We start from the raw sequence: 21,078 nt of genomic DNA on the forward strand, positions 1-21,078 counted from the left end.
CCCGTCCAGACCCTTCTCCCCCATCACTGCACCCCCCCGTCCAGACCCTTCTCCCCCATCACTGCACCCCCCTGTCCAGACCCTTCTCCCCCATCACTGCACCCTCCTGTCCAGACCCTTCTCCCCCATCACTGCACCCCCTGTCCAGACCCTTCTCCCCCATCACTGCACCTCCTGTCCAGACTCCTCTCCCCATCACTGCACCCCCCCTGTCCAGACCCTTCTCCCCCATCACTGCACCCTCCTGTCCAGACCCTTCTCCCCCATCACTGCACCACCCCTGTCCAGACCCTTCTCCCCCATCACTGCACCCTCCTGTACAGACCCTTCTCCCCCATCACTGCACCGCCCCTGTCCAGACCCTTCTCCCCCATCACTGCACCCCCCTGTCCAGACCCTTCTCCCCCATCACTGCACCCTCCTGTCCAGACCCTTCTCCCCCATCACTGCACCCCCCCCCCCCCTGTCCAGACCCTTCTCCCCCATCACTGCACCCTCCTATCCAGACCCTTCTCCCCCATCACCGCACCACTTGGCAGAACCTGGAGCTAACCCAGCAGCGTAATGTGGCAGCTGCAGCTGTCGGTGGGAGGGTGGGGGGGTAGTTATTTATTGACAGAACTGCTGTATACAGCGCACATACACACAGGTGGGGATGTTTACTAACACATGGTCCTGTATACCCAGAACAGGCGGGGGTTAGGGGGGGGGGGTCTCCTCAGGACAGTCACATCGCAGCAGCATCAGGGACCTGAGTCTCCCTCCCCCAGGGCTGGCACCATCACCTGCACTCCCAGACGAGTGGCAGGGCCCCCTGTTCCAGGTGCGTCACTGCCCAAACACCTAGGGCCCTATTACACAGAAAGATTATTGTGCAAAAAATCGCTACATCGTTCAAATTTAAGCGATATTGTTTTTCGTTTGTCCGTTAAACAGCTCAGGCCGTCCTGACACCTCTCATAGATTCATGGTACTCCCTTTCCTGAGCATTGTCACTGTATAGTTTGACTACTCAGTTAGTAGTCAGATGGGCGTGAATCTAATTCTAATAATTGGAGTGACAGGTGATGGGCAGGATTATACAGTCAGGGAGGAGTATTAGGCAAACATACCCCATAGTCTTATACATTCACACCCCCTGAGTTCTAGGAGAGTCCTGGCTGAAAGAAATTATCCTGGAAGCCTGGGCCATATAGAGAAGAGAAGAAAAACAGAGGATGTCCCCTGTGAGTCACTGGATGTAACTGCACTCATATAAGGTCATATAAAAGTGATATGCTGTGGCAGGATTATTTAGGCATTATATAGTTGTATCATTTGTATTCACTAGCAGTTTGGAGGTCATATTTCAGCAGTGTATGGAGGTAATATTTCTGCACTGTATGGAGGTAATATTTCAGCACTGTATGGGGGTAATATTTCTGCACTGTATGGAGGTAATATTTCAGCACTGTATGGAGAGGTAATATTTCAGCACTGTATGGAGGGGTAATATTTTAGCAGTGTATGGAGATAATATTTCAGCACTGTATAGAGGGGTAATATTTCAGCACTGTATGGAGGGGTAATATTTCAGCACTGAATGGATGTAATATTTCTGCACTGTATGGAGGGGTAATATTTCAGCACTGTATGGAGGGGTAATATTTCAGCACTGTATGGAGGGGTAATATTTCAGCAATGTATGGAGAGGAAATATTTCAGCACTGTATGGAGGGGTAATATTTCAGCACTCTATGAAGGTCATATTTCAGCACTGTATGGAGATAATATTTCAGCACTGTAGGGAGGAGTAATATTTCAGCACTGTATAGAGGTAATATTTAAGCACTGTATGAAGGGGTAATATTTCAGCAGTGTATGGGGGAATAATATTTCAGCACTGTATGAAGGGGTAATATTTCAGCACTGTATAGAGGGGTAATATTTCAGCACTTTATGGAGGTAATATTTCAGCACTGTATAGTGGTAATATTTCAGCACTGTATGGAGGGGTAATATTTCAGCACTGTATGGAGGGGTAATATTTCAGCACTGTATAGAGGTAATATTTCAGCACTGTATGGAGGGGTAATATTTCAGCAGTGTATGGAGGTAATATTTCAGCACTGTATGGAGGTAATATTTCAGCAGTGTATGGAGGGGTAATATTTCAGCACTGTGTGGAGGGGTAATATTTCAGCAGTGTATGGAGGTAATATTTCAGCACTGTACGGAGGGGTAATATTTCAGCACTGTATAGAGGGGTAATATTTCAGCAGTGTATGGAGGTAATATTTCAGCACTGTATGGAGGGGTAATATTTCAGCAGTGTATGGAGGTAATATTTCAGCACTGTATGGAGGGGTAATATTTCAGCAGTGTATAGAGGTAATATTTCAGCACTGTATGGAGGTAATATTTCAGCACTGTATGGAGGGGTAATATTTCAGCAGTGTATGGAGGTAATATTTCAGCACTGTATGGAGGTAATATTTCAGCACTGTATGTAGGTAATATTTCAGCACTGTATGGAGGGGTAATATTTCAGCAGTGTATGGAGGTAATATTTCAGCACTGTATGGAGGGGTAATATTTCAGCAGTGTATAGAGGTAATATTTCAGCACTGTATGGAGGTAATATTTCAGCACTGTATGGAGGGGTAATATTTCAGCAGTGTATGGAGGTAATATTTCAGCACTGTATGGAGGGGTAATATTTCAGCACTGTATGGAGGGGTAATATTTCAGCACTGTATGGAGGGGTAATATTTCAGCACTGTATGGAGGGGTAATATTTCAGCACTGTATAGAGGTAATATTTCAGCACTGTAGGGAGGGGTAATATTTCAGCAGTGTATGGAGGTAATATTTCAGCACTGTATGGAGGGGTAATATTTCAGCACTGTATGGAGGGGTAATATTTCAGCACTGTATAGAGGTAATATTTCAGCACTGTGTGGAGGGGTAATATTTCAGCAGTGTATTGAGGTAATATTTCAGCACTGTATGGAGGGGTAATATTTCAGCACTGTATAGAGGTAATATTTCAGCAGTGTATGGAGGTAATATTTCAGCACTGTATGGAGGGGTAATATTTCAGCAGTGTATGGAGGTAATATTTCAGCACTGTATGGAGGGGAAATATTTCAGCACTGTATAGAGGTAATATTTCAGCACTGTATAGGGATAATATTGCAGTACTGTATGGAGGGGAAATATTTCAGCACTGTATAGAGGTAATATTTCAGCACTGTATAGGGATAATATTGCAGCACTGTATGGAGGGGAAATATTTCAGCACTGTATAGAGGTAATATTTCAGCACTGTATAGGGATAATATTGCAGTACTGTATGGAGGGGTAATATTTCAGCAGTGTATGAAGGTAATATTTTAGCACTGTATGAAGGTAATATTTTTGCACTGGTAATATTTGCTCCTGGTATATAAGCAATGATATAATATAATAACTGTGTATGTGTGTATGTGTGAAATCTTTTCTTATGTGTGTAGTGATGGTGTATGTGTGTATGTGAGTGTGTGTGTGTGGGGGGGGCGGTCTTTGTTACTTTTTGCCCCCAATCTTTTAAGTTTAGCTCATAAGCCATAGGAGTCTGTTCTGTGTCACACAAGCAGTTGCTGGTAGTAGAGGGCCGTATAGTTCGGAGGCCCTGAAAGGATAACAGATCCATCCCGGGAGCCCCTAACACAGCCTAGGGCGGCAGCTGCAGCAAGGTAAGGCAATGTAACTGGTCAGGGCATAGAGAAGAATGCTCAGCATCGCACTGTATCTTACATATCTCCATGATGTCCCTCCTTAAAGGTTAGCGGGTATAAATAGAGCAGCATAAACCGCCATTCCTCCCAGTAAAACAACAAAAGCCCACGGGCTCCATCATAAAGTTCTGTTGAAGTTGTTATTGTTGTTCCGGAAACCATGATGGCCTTGTCAGAGCTGTCACACAATGGTCACTAACAGTCTGACAGACCCCACGGACGTCATACGTTCCAACTCTGCTGAGAGCAAAGAGGGACACCGTCACACTGATACTGGCCAAATCCAGTATACCAAGACCAATAGTACTAGTATATAAGAAACATATATCATCATCACTTCTATTACCACCACATAGTGACTAATACCACCATACCATTACTAAAATTCAGCATACAGAAACCAATAATACCAGTGTATAAGAAACATATATTAACACCACCATTATCATTACCACTATTACCAGCATATAATGACTAATACCACCATACCATTACTAAATAACATCCACTGTATTCTCCCATACACTGCCCCATATAGAGGTGTAGATACCAGTGCTACACAGGCTCTGGACACCATGTAAGTGATTACAGTGCAGATACATCCAGTGACTGACAGGAGGCATCTTCACTTTTCCTTTTCTTCTTGATTTGGCCGGGCCATTATGAAGCCACAAATCATCCCTGCAGAATCTACCAGACAAACATTTTAGGCTCTTGCTCCTGCATCATCCTCATCTCTATACAAAGTCAACATCAGTATTGCTCTACACTGTAATGCTGCCCACTTTGACATCCCCCTGTAGTTAACTCCCCTGGTTAGCTCCCCAGTAGATAGCATCTCACGCCCCCCTATAGGTAATACCCCTGGTGGTTACCCCCTCCTTTAGTACGTAGAGGTATCCCCTCCGTTATTTAGCCCCTCCCCCCATTTAATCATCTCTCCTGGTACATACTCACCTAGATTAAGGGCAGAACATGTCCCTGTCCCTGTCTTTTCCCTGCTCTGAGCGCACAAGTGATGTCACTCATGCGCCAGAGCACTGAGGGAGAGAGCGGTCTCTTGTGGCCAGAGGCAGTATGGAGAGCCTATAGCTCCTCACTCAGTGACCCTCAGTGCAGCATGTAACAGTCTTGTCCTCCCATTGCGCTGCTCCTCTGACATGTTCCAGTTGGTGCACTCTCTGCTATTCTAGAAATGTGAGGTCGCTGATGTCTCTGCTGTTCCTGCGCAGGGAATGTGTGGAATTTCTCCTCCGATCTGCAGACAGAACACTGAGTGTAAAGATGTATATTATAACCATTAAAACCATGTAACGCGCTAATCCCTGAGCGACAGCCCCTGATATCATAAGCCATAGCAGCGGCTACAAGGCCTCATTATATCATAGGACTGTCAGAAATAATACACAGGCCTTAAGGAGAAGGCCGGCGAAAATGTTTATTAAAGTATTGTATTGTCCCCCAAAAGTTATACAGATCAACAATATACACTTATTACGGGAAATGCTTATAAAGTGCTTTTTTTCCCTGCACTTACTACTGCATCAAGGCTTCACTTCCTGGATAAGATGGTGATGTCACTTCCTGGATAACATGGTGATGTCACTTCCTGGATAACATGGTGATGTCACTTGCTGAATAAAAAGGTGATGTCACTTCCTGGATAACATGGTGATGTCACTTCCTGGATAATATGGTGATGTCACTTCCTGGATACCATGGCGATGCCAATTCCTGGATAACATGGTGATGTCACTTCTTGGATAACATGGTAATGTCATTTCCTTGATAACATAGTGATGTCACTTCCTGGATAACATGGTGATGTCACTTCCTGGATAAAATGGTGATGTCACTTCCTGGATACCATGGCGATGCCAATTCCTGGATAACATGGTGATGTCACTTCTTGGATAACATGGTAATGTCATTTCCTTGATAACATAGTGATGTCACTTCCTGGATAACATGCTGATGTCACGACCCGAGTCCCAGAGCTGTGCGGCCTGTGGCTGCTGGAGAGGATGATGGCAGGGGGACACTGAGGGACACAGGGCACTGGAGGGACATTTTTGGGGGGCAATACAATACTTAAATAAAAATTTTCAACTGACTTCTCCTTTACTACTGCTATATACTATACCAATATATATTATACCTCCATATACTGAAGCAATATATACTATACCTCTATATACTGTACCAATATATACTATACCTTCTTATACAATACTAATATATATTATACCTCTATTCACTGTACTGCTTTATATATACCTCCATATACTATACCAATATATATTATACCTCCATTCACTGTACTGCTATATACTATACCTTCATATACTGTACCAATATATACTATACCTCCATATACTGTATCAATATATATGTTATAGATCCATATACTCTACCAATATATACTATACCTCCATATACTATACCTAGATATATATTATTCAGTCAATAGGCCATTCACGCTCCATTGTGTAAACTGACAGGTTCTCTGTGGCTGCTATTCAGGCTGTGGCTTGCATCAGGGAACAGGACTGTGGAGGTAATGTGGAGTGCTGCATTTATGTGCCCACATCTGCCCTGCTTATTTCTTCATGCTTCCTGCAGTCTGTCAGCCTTTGTGTTTCCCATCCTCTACATTCCTGCTATGTGCCTGCACTTACACTCAGCTATACACATTGCTGCTATAATGTGCCTGTACTCACACTCCGCTATACACACTGCTGCTATAATGTGCCTACATTTATACTTACACCATTCACACTGCTCTATAGAAAAGTTTCTGTCACTGTCCTCCTGCACAGCTTAGTGATACTTCCTGATTGGTCCATGCTGAGCACACACCCCCTTCCCCATTGCTGTCATGTGACCACACAGACCTCTGACAGCAGCCCTGCTTCTCTATTCTAGCCTGTTGTACTACACTACTGCATTATGGAGATCTACAGCTCCATCCTGTATCTACAAGCTGCTGCTGTGTTATCAGGGTTATACAGTTACTATACATTATATACCACATGCTGCTATACTGTACAGTAACTTATATATCACATATCCAGCTGCTGTGTTATCAGGGTTATACAGTTACTATACATTATACCCTACCAGGGGCGTAGCTAGGATTCATGGGGCCCCATAGCAAAAAACTGTACGGGGCCCCATGAATCCTGTACGCTCCCCTACCCCCCCCCCCCCCTTCCCTCGCCAAACACAGACAATGACGCACATATACACACACAGAGGCACCATTAACATATATACAGATACGCCACTGACATACACACATATATACGCTGTAATGTGATTACACTAGTGCTGATGTATACACCATGAATAGACTGTACACAGGGAAATCATCTCAGTGTAATAAGAAATACTCAACCAGAAATAAAAGAAAATGCAGCAGATATTAATGGTGGGTTCTTTTATTAGAGCCCAGCATTAATAGAAGCTGCTGCAGAACATCTTTGGGAGCAAACCTGTCAATCACTTGAGACACTGCTGACATACAAAAACACACACATATACACCAGTGTTACAGACACTACTGACATACACACACACACACATATACTGTAGATACATACACATACTGACATATACATTTACCCACAGACACATATATACACACACTGATATATACATATACGCACAGATACATTTATACACTCACTGACACACATACACAGCACTTACAGCTCCCAGGCTTCCCCCCTCCTCCTCCTCCTGTAGTCCGGGCTGATCTTCACATAGAAGTATTCAGGACCTTTGGGTCATGTGACCCAAAGGTCCTTCACTCCTCTCCTGTGCCATGCAGGACCTGGCAGGTCCTGCTCCTCTGTTCAGCCCGCTCACCCGGCACTACAGTGAGGGGGCTGAACAGTGCAGTGGCGGTCCCTCTTCCTCTCTGGACCCCTGGGGGTACAGTGGTCGGTACCTAGCATGAAGGCAGGGCAGGCTTCCTCGGGCCCCCTTCCTGCAGGGGCCCCATAGCAGTCGCCTTCCCTGCCTTCATGGTAGCTACGCCACTGTACCCCACATGCTGACTGCTATACTGTACAGTAACTTATATATCACATATCCAGCTGCTGTGTTATCAGGGTTATACAGTTACTATACATTATACACCACATGCTGCTATACTGTACAGTAACTTATATATCACATATCCAGCTGCTGTGTTATCAGGGTTATACAGTTACTATACATTATACACCACATGCTGCTATACTGTACAGTAACTTATATATCACATATCCAGCTGCTGCTGTGTTATCAGGGTTATACAGTTACTATACATTATACACCACATGCTGCTATACTGTACAGTAACCTATATATCACATATCCAGCTGCTGTGTTATCAGGGTTATACAGTTACTATACATTATTTACCACATGCTGATTACTATACTGTACAGTAACTTATATATCACATATCCAGCTGCTGCTGTGTTATCAGGGTTATACAGTTACTATACATTATATACCACATGCTGCTATACTGTCCAGTAACTTATATATCACATATCCAGCTACTGTTATCAAGGTTATACAGTTACTATACATTATATACCACATGCTGCTATACTGTACAGTAACTTATATATCAAATATCCAGCTGCTGTGTTTTCAGGGTTATACAGTTACTATACATTATATACCACATGCTGCTATACTGTACAGTAAATTATATATCACATATCCAGCTGCAGTGTTATCAGGGTTATACAGTTACTATACATTATACACCACATGCTGATTGCTATACTGTACAGTAACTTATATATCACATATCCAGCTGCTGTGTTATCAGGGTTATACAGTTACTATACATTATATACCACATGCTGCTATACTGTACAGTAACTTATATATCACATATCCAGCTGCTGCTGTGTTATCAGGGTTATACAGTTACTATATATTATACACCACATGCTGCTATACTGTACAGTAACTCATATATCACATATCCAGCTGCAGTGTTATCAGGGTTATACAGTTACTATACATTATACACCACATGCTGCTATACTGTACAGTAAATTATATATCACATATCCAGCTACTGTTATCAGGGTTATACAGTTACTATACATTATACCCCACATGCTGACTGCTATACTGTACAGTAACTTATAATATGATATATCCACCTTTTAAATGTTTGTTTTACCTGTTATTCACAAAAAAAAATTATTATTTTTGGGGTGTGGAACCATTTGTCTGCATGTCAGTAATTTCTTATGGGAAAATTTGCTTTGGTTCAAAGATGATTTGTATTACAAGTGCGGTCCCCGAACGAATTATACTCGTAATCCAAGGAACCCCAGTATGTTATACGTCCATTCTCAGTACTGCTATATACTATACCTCCATATACTGTACCAATATATATTTACTGTACCACTATATGTTGTACCTTCATGTACCATACGGCCAGTTCCTGTATTTACTGAACCACTATATGCTGGACCGCGGGGTATATATCTGGTCCTATAGTCTGTAATCTCTATGACATCAGTATATGGCCTATGTGTCTGCTCCTATATTGGGTGGTCAGGTCCCCTCTTCAGGTCTCTGTATCTGTGTTGGGGGTCTCCCGTACATACACATCCTCCCTCCTGTCTGGATTCTGCAGACGCCACCATCATAAACACGGATTTATCTTCTGCTGGTGCTTTCATCTCCCGCACTTATCGCACACAGGAAGCTCATAACGTGCAGAGAATGGTCCAAGACTCCGCACGCCGGCAGCCATGTACGCCCCGTTCTTTCCTCCACAATACCCCAAATAAGGTAAAACAGCCGTAAAGTCTACTCTGCTCCCCCTGTGCAGGGGACAGCAGGGGGACATGTAAGGGTTAATCACTGCCAGATCTAAACTGAAGGGACCACACAGAGGAGAAAACCGCTGCCACATGTCATATACAGAGGAGAAAACCGCTGCCATATGTCATATACAGAAGTGAAAACCGCTGCCACATGTCATATACAGAAGAGAAAACCGCTGCCACGTGTCATATACAGAGGAGAAAACCGCTGCCACGTGTCATATATAGAGAAGAAAACCGCTGCCAAGTCATCAATGGCAGCTATATTACATGTGGACTAAGACATCACTGTATTATCCCTGTACTGTGACATCACTGTGTGTATTATCCCTGTACTGTGACATCACTGTGTATTATCCCTGTACTGTGACATCACTGTGTGTATTATCCCTGTACTGTGACATCACTGTGTATTATACCTGTACTTTGACATCACTGTGTGTATTATCCCTGTACTGTGACATCACTGTGTATTATACCTATACTGTGACATCACTGTGTAGTATCCCTGTACTGTGACATCACAGTGTGTATTATACCTGTACTGTGACATCACTGTGTGTATTATCCCTGTACTGTGACATCACTATGTGTATTATCCCTGTACTGTGACATCACTGTGTGTTATCCCTGTCCTGTGAGATCACTGTGTATTATACCTGTACTTTGACATCACTGTGTGTATTATCCCTGTACTGTGACATCACTGTGTATTATACCTGTACTGTGACATCACTGTGTAGTATCCCTGTACTGTGACATCACGGTGTGTATTATCCCTGTACTGTGACATCACTGTGTATTATCCCTGTACTGTGAGATCACTGTGTATTATACCTGTACTGTGACATCACGGTGTGTATTATCCCTGTACTGTGACATCACTGTGTGTAAAACCACATCGATATCCATGTTTATATAGCTTTTCTAAAGTTTGTTTGTTTTTTGGCCCTATCGTGACTCTTATAACGGTTTTATTTTTTTCACCTAAGGGGCTGTCATTTTTTGATCACTTTTTTCAAATCCTGGTGTTTTTTTCTTTCTTTTAGTTTACGCCGTTCACCCTATGGAAACATTTTTGTTTTATTTTAATAGATCAGATAATTACGCGCACTACAGTATATAACATGCTTATTTATTTACCTTTTTTTACGTGGTTTATTCATATAATGGGATGGAGGATGATTTGAACATTTATTAGGGGAGGGGCAGTGTCATGTTTTTACACAATTTTTAAAAATATTTTTTCCCCTACTTTTTAAGTTCCCTGGGGGACTATTACATGAAATCAATAGATTGCATACACTGATCAATGCTATACCATAGTATAGCATTGATCAGTGTAATCTGTGAGTGAGACTCTATGAGAAGACTGAAGATCAGGCTGCAGAGAGGTGAGTAGCAGACCTCGGCCGGCTAGGAAAGCAATCCACTAAATTAGAACATTGTGAGAACATAGCCTTTCTGTGTTTTTAATCCACTACTGGTTTTTGTTGCAAAATACAGAGCAAAATTCTGAGTAAAAATCCTCTGTGGGAACATGGCCTAAAACGAGGAACAAGATGTAAAGGAAACAAATGACGAAACAAATATCAACATGTATAGAGAAATAATGCAATAACTTAGTTCCTTATATTCCTACTGCACAATATAAGATAATCCCATAGACTTGTACAGTACATAAACATAGCAATAATAAACATATACAGAGGAAGGGTTACCCCACACTATATATATATATATATACACAAAGGGGGAGATTTATCTATTTTATTTATAGTCACCCACAGTACCAAACCCTCATAGCCAGGAAATAGCAGGGATGCATTAATACATACATATATTACATGGAATGTCTGTATTACATCTTATATATTACGTGGAGTGTCTGTATTACATCTTATATATTACATGGAATGTCTGTATTACATCTTATATAATACATGGAGTGTCTGTATTACATCTTATATATTACATGGAGGGTCTGTATTACATCTTATATATTACATGGAGTGTCTGTATTACAGTCATGGCCAAAAGTTTTGAGAATGACACAAATATTATATTTTCACATGATCTGCTGCCCTCAGATGTTTTTATCACATACAGAAATAGAATTGCAATCATATTATGGGTAACAGAAGCTTATACTGACAGCTAGAATGAGTTAATGCAGCAAGTCAATATTTGCAGTGTTGCGCCTTCTTCTTCAGGACCTCTGCAGTTCTCTCCGGCTGCTCTCAATCCATTTCTGGACCAAATCCTGACTGATAGCCGTCCATTCTTGCACAATCAATGCTTGCATTTTTGTCAGAATTTGTTGGTTTTTGTTTGTCCACCCGTCTCTTGATGATTGACCACAAGTTCTCAATGGGATTAAGATCTGGGGAGTTTCCAGGCCATGGACCCAAAATCTCTATGTTTTGTTCCCTGAGCCATTTAGTTATCACCTTTGCTATATGGCAAGGTGCTCCATCATGCTGGAAAAGGCATTGTTGGTGGCCAAACTGTTCTTGGACGGTTGGGAGAAGTTGCTCTTGGAGGACATTCTGGTCCCATTCTTTATTCATGGCTGTGTTTTTAGGCAAGACTGTGAGAGAGACGATTCCCTTGGCTGAGAAGCAACCCCACACATGAATGGTTTCAGGATGCCGGTTACAGTTGGCATGAGACAAGACTGGTGGTAGCGCTCACCTCGTCTTCTCCCAATAAGCTGTTTTCCAGATGTCCCAAACAATCGGAAAGGGGATTCATCAGAGACAATGACTTTCCCCCAGTCCTCAGCAGTCCACTCCCTGGACCTTTTGCAGAATATCAGTCTGTCCCTGATGTTTTTTCTGGAGAGAAGATGCTTCTTTGCTGCCCTCCTTGAGACCAGGCCTTGCTCCAGGAGTCTCCGCAGTCTCACAGTGCACAGTGCAGATGCACTCACACCTGCCTGCTGCCATTCCTGAGCAAGCTCTGCACTGCTGGTAGCCCCATCCTGCAGCTGAAACACTTTTAAGAGATGGTCCTGGCCCTTGCTGGTCTTTCCTGGGCGCCCTGGAGCCTTTTTGGCAACAATGGAACCTCTCTCCTTAAAGTTCTTGATGATGCGATAGATTGTTGACTGAGGTGCAATCTTTCTAGCTGCGATACTCTTCCCTGTTAGGCCATTTTTATGCAGTGCAATGATGACTGCACGTGTTTCTTTAGAGATAACCATGATTAACAGAAGAGAAACAATGATGCCAAGCACCAGCCTCCTTTAAAAGTGTCCAGTGGTGTCATTCTTACTTAATCATGACAGATTGATCTACAGCCCTGTCCTCATCAACACCCACACCTGTGGTAATGGAGCAATCACTGAAACGCTGTTAGCTGCTCCTTTTAAGGCAGGGCTGCAATAATGTTGAAATGTGTTTTGGGGGATAAAGTTCATTTTCTAGGCAAATATTGACTTTGCAAGTAATTGCTGTTAAGCTGATCACTCTGTATAACATTCTGGAGTATATGCAAATTGCCATTTTAAAAACTGAAGCAGTAGATAGTGTCTGTATTACATGACTGATATTACATGGAGTGTCTGTATTACATGACTGATATTACATGGAGTGTCTGTATTACATGTGTGATATTACATGGAGTGTCTGTATTACATGACTGATATTACATGGAGTGTCTGTACATGTGTGATATTACATGAAGTGTCTGTATTACATCTGTGATATTACATGGAGTGTCTGTATTACATGTGTGATATTACATGGAGTGTCTGTATTACATGACTGATATTACATGGAGTGTCTGTATTACATGACTGATATAACATGTTGAGTTCTTAAGCAGTGAACAAGAGTGCAGTGACCTAAGGGGGCAAGGTGGTGATGTGTGGAATTGGATAGCTGTAGAAGAAGTCAGCGACTGTAGTGAGGTTCTGCCTCGACCGCCGACTGGCTGAGCAGCATGTATAGGATTTTGTTTCGGAGTTCCACAGCCCATTGCCTGCAGCACTGTAGTTGGAAATAGCTAGATTCTCAGAAGTTATAAAGAAATAGAGAATAGTCCTGCACATGGGCCCAGGCCAGCTGGCCAGGCCCAGGAAAGTCTCTCAGCAGGCCCTCTGTAGTGTTGTCTCATCCACACTCAGTACTCACGCTCAACTAGAACTGCACTCCAGACCCCCTAACCCAACACCAATCCCACTATATATAACACTGGCCTTTGCGGGGGGAAGGGGGGTGGGATCTGATTGGGTAGAAGGACGGACTAATCCTCTGTGATAGGACAGTAGATCCTGAGGTAGCTAGCCCAGAGAAGCAGTTTTCTAGACATTAACAACACCGAAAAGGTCAACGTGTCTGTTTTTTTCCCTCCAAAAACTCAGCCCTGCAGACTATCTCACAGCAACAGTGGAAAACTACCAGCTTCTAAGCTTCTTGTGTCATAGCTTGGCTTTGTATTAACCCCTTGGTGCAGGTACAGTGCAATTACAGTGAACATAACAAAGACACAATACATACCAAACAAAGCTCAATACTACAACACGGTACAAGTGTGCACAACAGAACAACACAGTGAAAGTTAACCCTCGAAAGTACAATAGAGTGTTCTTCTTAAAGGAATTTCCTTAGATAAAATAATTAGTTTACACTTTAAATCTTTCCCCTCTAATTTAGACATGAAAGAATCATTGTAGAAGGAGTGATCTTTATCTGACTATTATACACGTTATACTACCAGTTATCACGGACACCATTATAGTATATGGGATTTACTAGACTGATGGAGTAATAATGATGGAATATGAAGGGTATTATTATAGTCCACGCTCGTGTATATCATATCCTGTTATGGCAGCAGTGTATACACGCCGTCATACGCTCCGAGCTGGATTATCTGGCCTTATGCAGGGTTTATGGGTCCTGTATTTTGTTCCTTTGTGTATTTTTCATTTATTTATTTTTAACCCACATGTCATCATTTATAACAATGGATTATTAATAACCCTTCATATCCGCTCCTATTATTCTACCATCAGTCTAGTAAATCATTTATATTACACTGGTGTTTCAGGGATAAGTGATAGTATAATGAGTGTAATGGGGTTATAGCGATGACTGGTTACTATTATATATAATGGGGTTATCGATGACTGGTTACTAGAATATATATATGTATAATGGGGTTATAGCGATGACTGATAACCATTATATATAATGGAGTTAAAGCGATAACTGGTTACTAGAATATATATATATATATATATATATATATATATATAATGGGGTTATAGCGATGACTGGTTACTATTATATATATAATGGGGTTATAGCGATAACTGGTTACTAGAATATATATATATATATATATATAATGGGGTTATAGCGATGACTGGTTACTATTATATATATAATGGGGTTATAGCGATAACTGGTTACTAGAATATATATATATATATAATGGGGTTATAGCGATAACTGGTTACTAGAATATATATATATATATATATATAATGGGGTTTTAGCGATAACTGGTTACTAGAATATATATATATATATATATATATATATATATATATATATATATTGGGGTTATAGCGATAACTGGTTACTAGAATATATATATATAATGGGGTTATAGCGATAACTGGTTACTAGAATATATATATATATATATATATATATATATATATATATAATGGGGTTATAGCGATGACCGATAACTATTACATATATAATGGGATTAGAACTTTGAGGGGAAAGTTACCAAGTATAAAGTAAGGCTCCCACAATGTTCCCACAGCATATCTTTTCGTAAATGCACGGCCGTTGTTGCAATCGGCAACAACGGCCGTACATTGTACGAAAAGACACGCTGCCTTATCTTCTATGGGATCCTGGCCAGAGCCTTTACACATCGTGTACGCTCTGGCCGGGATCCCTAGTGGCGACGCAAAGAACTGACATGTCAGTTTTCTGCGGCCGCTAATCAGTGAATAACGACCGCAGAAAACGATGTCAGTGCACACTATAGTACGAGCGGCTGCGGCCGCACGCTCAATAGTGTGCAGTGGGGAGTTCTGATGCGGGCGCTCACGTATGCGCTGCATCAGAACTCTGCGGCAGGAAAGATCATCCGGCCAGTACTGCACTACCGGCCAGGATGATCTTTTCAAAGACCGGCCGTTAAGTGACTTAACGGCCGGTCTCTTGCGCTGTGGGAACATAGTCTAAAGATGATAATTGATCCATTGTACATGACTTGGAGGTTCGTTAGGTAAGTACAGGGCTGCGCTTACACCAGAACACTTCGAGGTTCATGTCACTGTCTAGAGGTAAGCACAGATTTGGGATTGTGTATGATGTGTGATATTACACAGGGAAGCCTAACTATTATATGGGGGCGCAGGGGGACTTAATATATGAAGGGAGGGCACAGAGAGCACCTATAATATACAGAGGCACAGAGGGGCCTAACTACTATATGGTGGACACAGGGGCTAACTACTATATGGAGACAGAGGGGCCTTACTACTGTATGGGGGCACATAGAAGGCCTAACTTGTATATGGAAGCACAGAGGGGCCAGATTACTATATGGGGGCACAGAGTGGGCTTATCTCTGAGGGTACAGATTGGGCCATTATCCTATTTCAGGGCATAGAGAGACTAAGTTTTGTTTGAGGGTCCAAATTGGGCATGAATTGGGGGCACAAAGTGGGCACTGTTATTGTGTGGAGCAATACATATATTTTATCCTTTATATAGAGGTGAGGATGACGCTGAAGCAAAGAGCCTAAAATGTTTGTCTGGCAGATTCTGTGAAGATGAGGTCTCACCGAGAGAAGTCTATATGATGGTAGAGCCAGATGGCAGAGAAAAGGAGAAGCAAGATTAAAGAAGATGCTCCCTGTGAGTCACTGGATGTAACTGCACTGTGATCACTTCTATGGTTTGCAGATATTGTGTACCATTAGTGTCTACCTCTTAGTGAATTGGTGTATGGAGGAAATTGTGGTCTTTGCATAGTGGATGTTATTTAGTAATGGTATTAGTCACTATTTGGTGGTAATAGTGGTGGTCACGATGTGGTGATAATATATGGTTTTTTTATATACTGATATGCGTATGACACTACCCTATGACTGTGAGAACAGCAATAGGAAAAGGGTTTAGATGTGGCTATGGGGGTACAGTATGCTGTAGGTGTGGCTATGTGGATGTAGTATACTGTGGCTGTGGCTATATGGGTGTACTATGTTGTGAGTGTGGCTTTGTGGGCATAGTATAATGTGGGTGTGACTATGTGTCTGTAGTATGCTGGGGGTGTGGCTGAATGTGTGTAGAATACTGTGGGTGTGGCTATGTAGGTGTAGTATGCTGTGGGTGTGGCTATGTGGGGGTAGTATGCTGTGGGTGTAGCTATAGGGGAGTAGCATGCTGTGGGTGTGGCTATGCGGGTGTAGTATGCTGTGGGTGTGGCTATGTGGGTGTAGTATGCTGTGGGTGTGGCTATGGGGCTGTAGTATGCTGTGGGTGTGGCTATGTGGGTGTAGTATGCTGTGCGTGTGGCTATGGGGCTGTAGTATACTGTGGGTGTGGCTATGTAGGTGTATGCTGTGGGTGTGGCTATGGGGCTGTAGTATACTGTGGGTGTGGCTATGTAGGTGTATGCTGTGGGTGTGGCTATGTGGGAGTAGTATGCTGTGGGTGTAGTTATAGGGGAGTAGCATGCTGTGGGTGTGGCTATGCGGGTGTAGTATGCTGTGGGTGTGGCTATAGGGGAGTAGCATGCTGTGGGTGTGGCTATGCGGGTGTAGTATGCTGTGGGTGTGGCTATGTGGGTGTAGTATGCGGTTGGTGTAGCTATAGCGGAGTAGCATGCTGTGGTTGTGACTATGCGGGTGTAGTATGCTGTGGATGTTGGTGTAGTATGCTGTGGGTGTGGATGTTGGTGTAGTATGCTGTGGGTGTAGCTATAAGGAAGTAGCATGCTGTGCGTGTGGCTATGTGGGTGTAGTATGCTGTGGGTGTGGCTATGTGGGTGCAGTATGCTGTGGGTGTGGCTATGTGGGTGCAGTATGCTGTGGGTGTGGCTATGTGGGAGTAGTATGCTGTGGGTGTGGCTATGCGGGTGTAGTTTGCTGTGGGTGTGGCTATTTGGGTGTAGTATGCTGTGGGTGTGGCTATGTGGGTGTAGTATGCTGTGGGTGTGGCTATGTTGGTATAGTATGCTGTGGGTGTGGCTATGGGGGCTTGAAGCGTTGCCTTGAATGTCCCTCTCAGCTCTCCGCAGTAGTTGGGTACATATAGTTGGGCAGTTCCTCTCTCACCTGTGATTCCCTTCTAGTCCCTGGTGTTATAATGCTGGACGGGATGTCCTATGTCGTCTCTGGCGCCAGGAAGCTTTATAATGGGGGGTTGTGACATCATTCCGCTATGCCGCACTGTACACTGGAGATTTGCGGCGTCTCCCTCTCTTGTGTCCTCCGGCTCCGGGAACGCTCTGTGTATCTTGGCAGCGGACGCCACATGTTTATGTTCCTGTCTATGAGTCGGGGCCCAGTGACACGTGTAATCGGCTGAGCAGCGAGACCAGGTGAAATCTGCCGCAAACACGGCGACTGGGCAAACAGAGGCCACTAAAAGCTTCCTGTGTGCAGCAATAGAGAGCGGCGGTAAATAGTGCGGGGGCCGCGCCACGGGGGAGGATCACGCCAAGGAAGTGGGGGAGCGGTCACATGACCAGATACCGGGCAGCAGACATTGTGTAATAGTGCGACACACAAGAGAACAGTACAGGATACCCCAAGTGTCACTATCCTGTACCCCAAGTGTCACTATCCTGTACCCCAAGTGTCACTATCCTGCACCCCAAGTGTCACTATCCTGTACCCCAAGTGTCAGCGTGCCACTATTCTGTACCCCAAATGTCACTATCCTGTACCCCAAGTGTCACTATCCTGTACCCCAAGTGTCACTGTCCTGTACCCCAAGTGTCACTATCCTGTACTCCAAGTGTCACTATCCTATACCCCAAGTGTCACTATCCTGTACCCCAAGTGTCACTATCCTATACCCCAAGTGTCACTATCCTGTACCCCAAGTGTCAGTGTGTCACTATCCTGTACCCCAAGTGTCACTATCCTGTACCCCAAGTGTCAGCGTGGCACTATCCTGTACCCCAAGTGTCACTATCCTGCACCCCAAATGTCACTATCCTGTACCCCTAGTGTCACTATCCTGTACCCCAAGTGTCACTATCCTGTACCCCAAGTGTCAGCGTGCCACCATCCTGTACCCCAAATGTCACTATCCTGTACCCCAAGTGTCACTATCCTGTACCCCTAGTGTCAGCGTGCCACTATCCTGTACCCCAAGTGTCACTATCCTGCACCCCAAATGTCACTATCCTGTACCCCAAGTGTCAGTGTGTCATTATCCTGTACCCCAAGTGTCACTATCCTGTACCCCAAGTGTTACTATCCTGTACCCCAAGTGTCATTATCCTGTACCCCAAGTGTCATTATCCTTTACCCCAAATGTCACTATCCTGTACCTCGTGTCACTATCCTGTACCCCAAGTGTCATTATCCTGTACCCCAAGTGTCAGTGTGTCATTATCCTGTACCCCAAGTGTCATTATCCTGTACCCCAAGTGTCATTATCCTGTACCCCAAGTGTCAGTGTGTCATTATCCTGTACCCCAAGTGGCATTATCCTGTACCCCAAGTGGCATTATCCTGTACCCCAAGTGTCAGTGTGTCATTATCCTGTACCCCAAGTGTCACTATCCTGCACCCCAAATGTCATTATCCTGTACCCCAAGTGTCACTATCCTGTACCCCAAGTGTCACTATCCTGTACCCCAAGTGTCATTATCCTGTACCCCAAGTGTCACTATCCTGTACCCCAAGTGTCAGTGTCATTACCCTGTACCCCAAGTGTCAGCGTGTCATTATCCTGTACCCCAAGTGTCAGCGTGTCACTATCCTGTACCCCAACTTGTCTGTGTATCATTCTCCAGGCTGAATAACATGATGTGGACATTGTCGCCACCTAGTGGTACTGTAATGTAGCACTTTAGAAGGATTTGCATTACCAGTTTTGTGCATTTTAGATTTTTTTTTTTACATGTTTATATGCAAAATATGTGACCTGTGCGGGAGGTGAGCTGCGACCGTCACCTCTAGTAGTCACCTCTGGGTGACTACTTCCTGTATATAATTATATATGTACAGCTGGTATAACCTGGGGATCTCCTGTATATAATTATACAGCTGGTATAACCTGGGTATATCCTGTATATAATTATATATGTACAGCCGGTATAACCTCGGGATCTCCTGTATATAATTATATATGTACAGCTGGTATAACCTGGGTATCTCCTGTATATAATTATATATGTACAGCTGGTATAACCTGGGTATATCCTGTATATAATTATATATGTACAGTCGGTATAACCTGGGGATCTCCTGTATATAATAATATATGTACAGCTGGTATAACCTGGGTATATGCTGTATATAATTATATATGTACAGCTGGTATAACCTCGGGATCTCCTGTATATAAATATATATGTACAGCTGGTATAACCTGGGTATCTCCTGTATATAATTATATATGTACAGCTGGTATAACCTGGGTATATCCTGTATATAATTATATATGTACAGCTGGTATAACCTGGGTATATCCTGTATATAATTATATATGTACAGCTGGTATAACCTGGGTATATACTGTATATAATTATATATGTACAGCTGGTATAAACTGGGTATATATTGTGTATAATTATATATGTACAGCTGGTATTACCTGGGTATATACTGTATATAATTATATATGTACAGCTGGTATAAACTGGGTATATATTGTATATAATTATATATGTACAGCTGGTATTACCTGGGTATATCCTGTATATAATTATATATGTACAGCTGGTATAACCTGGGTATATCCTGTATATAATTATATATGTACAGCTGGTATAACCTGGGTATATCCTGTATATAATTATATATGTACAGCTGGTATAACCTGGGTATATATTGTATATAATTATATATGTACAGCTGCTATAACTTCGGTATATCCTGTATATAATTATATATGTACAGCTGCTATAACCTGGGTATATTGTATATTGTATATAATTATATATGTACAGCTGGTATAACCTGGGTATATCCTGTATATAATTATATATGTACAGCTGGTATAACTTGGGTATATCCTGTATATAATTATATATGTACAGCTGCTATAACCTGGGTATATCCTGTATATAATTATATATGTACAGCTGGTATGACCTGGGTATATACTGTATATAAATATATATCTACAGCTGGTATGACCTGGTGTATTTCTCTGTATGACTTACCTGTTAATATACATGATGGACGTTCTATAAATATATATATATTCTACATGTGATTATACAGAAGGGAGATGTTTGCGCTGCAGGGA

Source organism: Dendropsophus ebraccatus, chromosome 10, assembly GCF_027789765.1.
Source record: "Dendropsophus ebraccatus isolate aDenEbr1 chromosome 10, aDenEbr1.pat, whole genome shotgun sequence".
Taxonomy (NCBI): Eukaryota; Metazoa; Chordata; class Amphibia; order Anura; family Hylidae; genus Dendropsophus; species Dendropsophus ebraccatus.